At 35.7% G+C, this 7,955-nt stretch overlaps 1 protein-coding gene across 1 annotated transcript in view; it reads left to right on the plus strand.

The window, feature by feature from the left end:
• The window catches only part of MMP16 (matrix metallopeptidase 16 (membrane-inserted)), a gene marked incomplete at its 5' end in the record, with an annotated part of 81,862 nt that overhangs the window by 38,290 nt on the left and 35,617 nt on the right, over positions 1–7,955 (plus strand). The window lies entirely within an intron of this gene.

Below are 7,955 nucleotides of genomic sequence, written 5' to 3' on the forward strand. Positions count from 1 at the left end.
ATTCTCATTATTTTTACCAGCTAAATAGTATTACATGTGAATATATGCCAGAGTTTACCCAATTAGTACTGTATTTATGTACATTTGGGTGTTCTCCAGTCTTTCCTTGTCACAAATGATACAATAAAAAACCTCATAAAAATTTAATTTTTGTATTGATTTTGTATTGCATTTTTTATTTGAGAGGATGCATCTTCACTTGGGATAAATTGCTAGAGAAAGAATTACTGGGTCAAAGAAGAAATACGTATGCAATGCTATTAGATGTCGTCATATTGATCTCCACAGGCATCATGCCATTTTGCACTCCTGCCAGGAGGATATGAGGTTGCCCCTTTCTACAAGCCAAAGCATCAAAGTGATCTGATACAAAAGACATGGTATCTCAGGGTTGTTTTAGCTTGAATTTCACTTCTTATGAGAAAAGTCGAGCAACTTACCCTGTGTCTACAAACCTTTCTTTTTCTGTTAACTGTCTGTTCATATCTTTTACTGATTTTTCTATCATGTTTGGGTTTCTTCTTGATTTTTAAGAATTCTTTATAAAATAGAGATTTGGAATGCAAGTATTTTCTCTTTATTTGCCATAGCTTTTTACTTTGCCAATTGGCTTTTTTGTTCTTGAAAAATAATTTTTCTTAATTTATTGGTCACAAACATTTTCATGTAATGTGGTTAATTTTTAAGAAAAATACGTGTTGTAAGGTTGCTTATAAGTCAAAACAGTTTAATCTTCCTTTTACATTCCATCATTCTGGGCAACAAATGTTTTTACCACCATTTCAACACATTTTTAAATTGAAGCTATTAGCTATTTTTTTTTACTGTAATATCTTAAAATGTTCTATTTTCATTGGATATATTTTATTGTTAGAAATAATGGGTGATGAATTCAAATACTTGTATAAAATATCCGAAAAATGAATGAATTTAACCTAATCATTGGTATTAGCCATTGTCATCGATTTTTATTTCAATAGCTTCAGCCATTATGGTTATGATTGAGAGATATAGAGTCTAGCATATAGTACTATTAAAAACTATAGAAGTAAAATGTTTACAAGAAATTTTGATCATCTGCTTTTTCTCCTTGCTTTTGAAGTAAAAATGAATGAATTTAACCTAATCATTGGTATTAGCCATTGTCATCGATTTTTATTTCAATAGTTTCAGCCATTATGGTTATGATTGAGAGATATAGAGTCTAGCATATAGTACTATTAAAATCTATAGAAGTAAAATGTTTACAAGAAATTTTGATCATCTGCTTTTTCTCCTTGCTTTTGAAGTATGTGTAAGTCAATGAATCAGTTCAAAGATGAAAGCGTTAGCTATTTAGCAGCAGTTGTTCTAAAGCACACTTTCTTTTTCCCTGACTCCAGCAGTAGGCACCAACCATCTTGTCCTCAAATTCCCCTTTTACTCTTTTAGCCCCTTCAAAAGAGCATTTTAATCATTTGGACATCAATATTAGACTTAGAATTCATTGCTGGCTCCTACTTTCTGCCCAAATGTACATAGTTCCCCATATACTGCTGCCTCCCAAACTCCAGTCACTTGTGGGACCACCCAGTGAGGCTGGCTGTGGAGGGTGGGACGAGCTGGCTGCCCCAGACATCTCCTTGTGCTTGAGAAGAGGGCAAGCAAATGCTGGCCCACCGCAGAGTGGAAGGCCCCATTTCTTCCTCTGCCTTTTAAGCATTCATATATATATTACCTTTCTTCTTCTTATATGTAGAACTGCCACAATTTTGTCTTTCTTTCTCTGTTGTTACATACCTGATTTTTTTTCCTTAGAAACCAGCTTAATTTTAAACACTGCATTCTGCAGTCCACATCATAAGCCCTCAACAACAATACGATTGCTTATGAGCAAGTGTGTATTTACAGACATAGATAGATGTTTTTCTAATTTTTTTCCACAGCTAGTGAGAGCTCTTGATTAGAATTTCAAGAGCTTAATAAACAGGTTTGATACCCATATTAAAGAGTGACCTTGGTTTGAATAATCTCAGATATATGTGTTACTCATCCAATGGCAGTTTGTTGAAAAAACAGAGATTTGTCCATTAAATGTCTGTCGGGCTCGTACAATATGTCAAGCACAGTTCTCAATGCTGATAATTCAGTGATAAGTGAAAATACACACTGTTCCTATCCCTAACTCACACAGTGGATCCTAACCCATACAGTGGATTGGGGGAAGACATTATGTCACAAAAGCAATATTAGAGGAATAGATTGTGTAAATGTTGTGAGGTCAAAGAGCAGACTACTATGAAATAGCATAACAGGATGTCTTAGTTTGTCCAGGCTGCTATAGCAAAATACCATAGACCAGGTGGCTTATAAACAACAGAAATTTATTTCTCAGAGTTCTGGAGACTGGAAAGTCCAAGATCAAGGCACTGACAGACTCAGTATCTGGTCAGTGCCTGTTTCTCATAGATGGCACCTTCTGTGTGTGCTCACATGGCAGAAGGGGTGAACAGACTCCCTCAGGTCTCTTTTATAAGGGCACTAACTCTATTCTTAATCACCTCCTAAAGTCCCCACCTACTGATACCATCACCTTGGGGGTTAGGTTTTCATATGTGAATTTTGAGAGGACACAAGCATTCAGATAGTAGTATTCAGTAGTATTTATTGAGCATCTACTATGTGCACAGTGTTACCTAATTTCAGTCAGCGGCAGATAAGGCCTTTTTATGGAAATGATATTTCAGTGGAGAACTAATGGGTAACTCATGGTTCAGCAGGCAAAGATTACAGGAAAGGGGAAAAACATTCAAAGTAGAGCAGACTGCATGTGAGAAGTCCTGAGGAAGAAAAGAGCTGTACTCTGTCAAGAAGCTGAAAGGAGTCCGATGTAACTGGCACCCCACGAGCACAAGAGAGACTTCAAGGAGCTGTGCAGAAGCTGGAGGCAGGGCCCCAAGTCTGATTTTCATTCTAGATGCAGTAGGAGGCAAACCAGGGGCTTTGGGTCTGCGTGGCAGTCATCTCAGTGAAAGACCGTGAAAGCCTGGACTAGGATGGTGACAGTGATGAGGGTGAGAAATAAAGAGATTTTGAGAGGCTGTTTCAGAAATGGGAAAGACCAGAGGAAGACCAAGGTGGCCAGACTGGGGAGGGCACAGAGAACAACTGGCAACTTATAGAAATGTTCAGTTTGAGGCATGTGAGACACTCATCGATTTACATCAAGTTGGTTAAATAAATGAATCTGTATATCAGAAAAGAAGTGAAAGTAGATCAGTTCTACTAACTGGTTTTTAAGAAGAGTCCTAAAAATACTATTTTGTACTGATATTAGATGAATATTATCATTTCATATTCAGAGAGCAGGAGGACACTTTCTCCATATAGTTCCTAGCAAACAATATGACTGTTAAAAGCCAAAACTTTAAAGGAAATAGAAGAAAAGTAAACTGGATTTCTCCTGTGTGTTACTGCTTCATGGTGTACACTGTGTGGTACTCTGTGACTTATCTCTCTGAACAAAATGCTCTGTCTGGGTCCCATGCTACATGGAAAGAAAAATCTATGTGAAAGGCTGTAAATGCTTATGTGAAATATGAAATATTGATGTTTAAATAGGAATTCTAATCTGGTAAATTTTAAGTGCTATTTTTTTAATAAGTTGACTTTTCAGATGCACTATTTAGGATTATTATTAGTGTATATCCTATTCCCTTTTATCTCTTTCTATAAAAGCTACAGCAAAAAAAAAAAAAAAGAGGCCAGAAGCAACATGAGAATAGCAGATTTAGAGAGCCATAATGGTCATTCCTCTTTTTTCCCTTCACATCTGAAGCCAAAGCAAAACTTCCACTGTTTAGAAGGGTGAAAACAAATGTGCTTTTCCTACATGGTTCAAAGACCATGAATATTATACCATTCTAGAAAACAGAATATGTGCTAAACATCTGCGTTTTCAAGTAGAATTTTTGTATTCTTGTGGTCCCCACATAAACTTTTGTTTTCATTAAGTAAGAGAATGTCTTGACCACAGAGAGGAAAAAACTTAGATTTAATTTTAAAGCTTTGGCTCCTAAAAGGATCACTTACTTTTGCTTTGATCTTTCCTCCTTAAGTTGTGTTTTCTTTCCAGTAGTATTTATTGAGCATCTACTATGTGCAAGGCACTTTTCTGGAAATGGGGAACTGTAAGTGAACAAAAGACAGACAACCTTGCCACCATGGAGCTTATATTCTAGTGGAGAGAGAATGAACACTAAATAAGTAGAACACGTATTGTATAAAACAGTGATCAATGCAATGAAGGAAAACAAACAGGGAAGGAAGCTGAAGAGAGTCTGCAGATGCTTATGAGAGGAGTGAGGATCTTCAAGTTTAGATGGGGCCATCAGAGAAGGTTTCACTTACAAGGAAAATTTGCACAGAGATCTATGTATCATTTTAACTATTTTTTCTCTCTGAATTGTTCACTGCCTTATTTCTGATATGGCAATCTACAGTGACCACAGAGTTTGTTTGCATCCTCTGTGATAGAATGCTTTCTAAATTATTTGTACCAGTGCTTTCTGCCAAACTGAAAAGTTGTGGATAAGTTGAATAGAGGTTCAACCTAAATATCTGTAATTTATAAGAGTCTCTAACAAGGCTGCAGTCAATTAGAAATAGTGGTGAATTCATTCATCGTTCCACATTACCTTCTGAATGTTTGTAAACCAACTTATGCTTATCTTTAGGCAGAATTTTTATTTCCTCCCTTGTTAGTGATGTGTTGGGGTTGTGTTCCTATCTTCAGACTGTGGTATTTGTCTACCCAAAAGAGCCATTGGCTCTGTCTCAATATGGGGGAGATTAAAAACATGAAGTGAAGTGCTTCTCTGAGGGAAAGTGGAATTAGTCCAGACTATTTCACCTGATTTCTTCCCATTCGTCAGCTGAGAGAGGTTCTGTTTTACTGTTCCATAAATAATCATGGTCAGTTATTTCTTTATCAGAATCCAGTAGGTGTTTAGCCATTTTTATTTATTATTTGGTGTATGTGTTACAATCAACCTGATTTCTTCCCATTCGTCAGCTGAGAGAGGTTCTGTTTTACTGTTCCATAAATAATCATGGTCAGTTATTTCTTATCAGAATCCAGTAGGTGTTTAGCCATTTTTATTTATTATTTGGTGTATGTGTTACAATCATTTAAGAACATTTTATTTGAAGATTGATATGGTTTTAATACCCAGTGAAAAACACCTGTTGTAGCTAGACAAAAATGCTATTTTTCTTTTAAATGATCAAAATATCACTTGCTTATATTCTATTAGCAGTTAATCCTTTATCTTCGTGGCCATATATATTTCCCTTGATCAACCTTTCATGAAGAAACTTCTTATTTTAAAATCTATTTAATTTATCTACTGCATGTGGATCAAAACATTAATTCAGGCTACCTGTTACCATGAAAATTACCAAGAAAAGGCTAAAAATATGAGAGGGTATTTGTGGGAGAGATATGCATGGCTTCAGCCCTAACACGGATGAGAACTGAAGAGGAAACAATGAACAGGAGACTACAACCATAAACAAAAATATAAATAGGGAAAGTAGGATAACTAGTTTCAGTATAATTTTAACAATAATAGCAGCCCAAAGTTTAGGAGATGCCATGTGCCAGGTTTTCAGAAAGTCCTTCATATTTAATACAGTAGTCATTCTATGGGTTACATATTAGTTTGCAATAACTTGCTGAGTAGTATCTTGGCCATGGTGACTCAGTTACTAGGGAACAGAGTAAGAATATGATTTGAACTCCAAGCTATTAATTAAGCTACTTTCTCCTTTATTTATAAATAACACAGGTTGGTAGAGAAGACAACCCATGATAACTAGAACAGTCTATAACTATTCAAAGGCTCCTAAGAAAACTTTAATATTTGAATTTATTTATGTGGAAAGAGGTTCGTTTTTACCATATTACCTGAAATCTAAGAATCCTCAGTAGATTGTGTGTAAGGAGATGGGGGAATGTATGAATATGAATATAATATGAATATGAATAAATGGTAAATCCTAGGAAGTCTAGCCAGGTTATCCTATACTTAGCCAAAGGTATGGGAAAGCCCTATAAGAAATCAGTTATTAATATCAAACATGGGGGGAGACAGCAAGAAAGAGAGCAGAAAGGAATTGAAACTGAAATATTTTTGTGAAACGTACTAATTTAAATAATAGAAATATTTAACTTCCAAGTGAAATACTGTTTGTGTGTTTGAAATAAAGTGAAATTTTAATTGTATTGGAAACCAGTTTTTAAAATATGCCTAATTTTTCTAATATAAAGCACTTTGAATAGTCTTTAATTTATTCTGAAATTGCCAATAGAATACTACTTAGTGTCATCAGATGTAACTTTTTTTGTAAATTTTTAATTTTTTTTGCTATTTTTTACACTTCTCTCCATGTAAGAGACTCAAAAAAAATTACTCAAAGCAACATGAATGCAATGAGAAGCCCAAAGGGACTGCACCTCAGCAACACCTCTGTTAGAAGGAGAAAACTGGGTACAGCCCCAATTCAAAGTTAGCTTCTGTTTTTTTATTGTAGAGACAAGGAAGTTTCAAAAGAAAAATCAGTTGATTCAATCATTTCGAAAGGACAGAAAGACATGGGCAATGTGACAACAGTTATCTATGGCTAAGTATAGCTTAAACAATGGAACCTAGTAATTGTTGAGAGATGCCTCTGCTTGGTTTGCAGGACCAGTGGTTTTGGCGAGTGAGAAACTACATAAAATTAACAATGTGACATTCCAAAGTATGATCTGTGAAAAGCTAAGTTGATAAAACTGTGATCATTATCTAATCTAAACTATAACCTCTTCTTAAATGATTTAAGTGAAAGTTACATTCTTATGATTAAATCTAAGTATGATTTTCACTCAAGTTTTCACCAATGAACAGCTTGCCCATGGCAAACATTTTTTCACATTTTTCCCTACAGCAATTCCTTAAAATCTCTTAACAGGATTGGTATGACAACCACCTGTTAGCTCTAAAATCATTAAAGTAGAGTTGATTAGATGGGCCCTTGCCCCTAACTGTAGACCATTGCCTCTTAACCAAGACTTTTGTCCCATACGTGCATTTACCTAAAAACCCTATACTAAAAATCACAAGATTCTTAACCCTCTTCAGCCATTAGTATGAATTTATGATGCAACATTTTGTGTAGGCTAATTATGAATTCAAAAATTTTGTAAACATCTGCTATGGGCCAAGTCATGTGTTATTCACTAGAGAAAGAAAAAATATATACTTTTATTATAAAGTGACCTGTGTTATGATTAAGTGAAGTGTAGAATATTACAAGAGCAGATAGGAGAAGTAATTAACCCAGACTGGAATCCACTATGATGCTTTGTATCAAGATAACTTTGCTCATTTAGGGTGACCATGTGATTTATCAACCAAATCAGGACATATTTGATGGTGAAAGAGGGCTCTACTTACAATTACCCGGGGAAATAGGTGTAATGAGGACATACTGGGAGGTGTGGCCTCCCTGTTTCATCCCCAGCCCTTTTAGGGGTGAAGCTCTTGCATTTGTCTAAAAACACTAGGATACATACAGGGCCATAGGAACTCCCTCATATTCAGGAAAGCTGAAATCAGTCAGGAATTGTCTCTTCTACCTCAGTTTTTCCATTTATAAAGCCCTAAAGATAATGTAAAATGCAAAGATTAAGAATTTTGACATTATGTTGTTAATCATCTTGTAAGGCTTAGAGATCAGTTAGTTTGCTATAGAAACTTTTTTTGTTTTTTTTTTTTTGTCCTTTTTGTCTTTTTTTTTTTTACTGACCAGTAATGGGATCGCAACCCTCAGTGTTGCGCCCGTACCAGGGACCGGCAACGGGATCGCAACCCTCGGTGTTGCGCCCGTACCAGGGACCGGCAACGGGATCGCAACCCTCGGTGTTGCGCCCA

Source organism: Galeopterus variegatus, unplaced genomic scaffold, assembly GCF_000696425.1.
Source record: "Galeopterus variegatus unplaced genomic scaffold, G_variegatus-3.0.2 Scaffold1412, whole genome shotgun sequence".
NCBI lineage: Eukaryota > Metazoa > Chordata > Mammalia > Dermoptera > Cynocephalidae > Galeopterus > Galeopterus variegatus.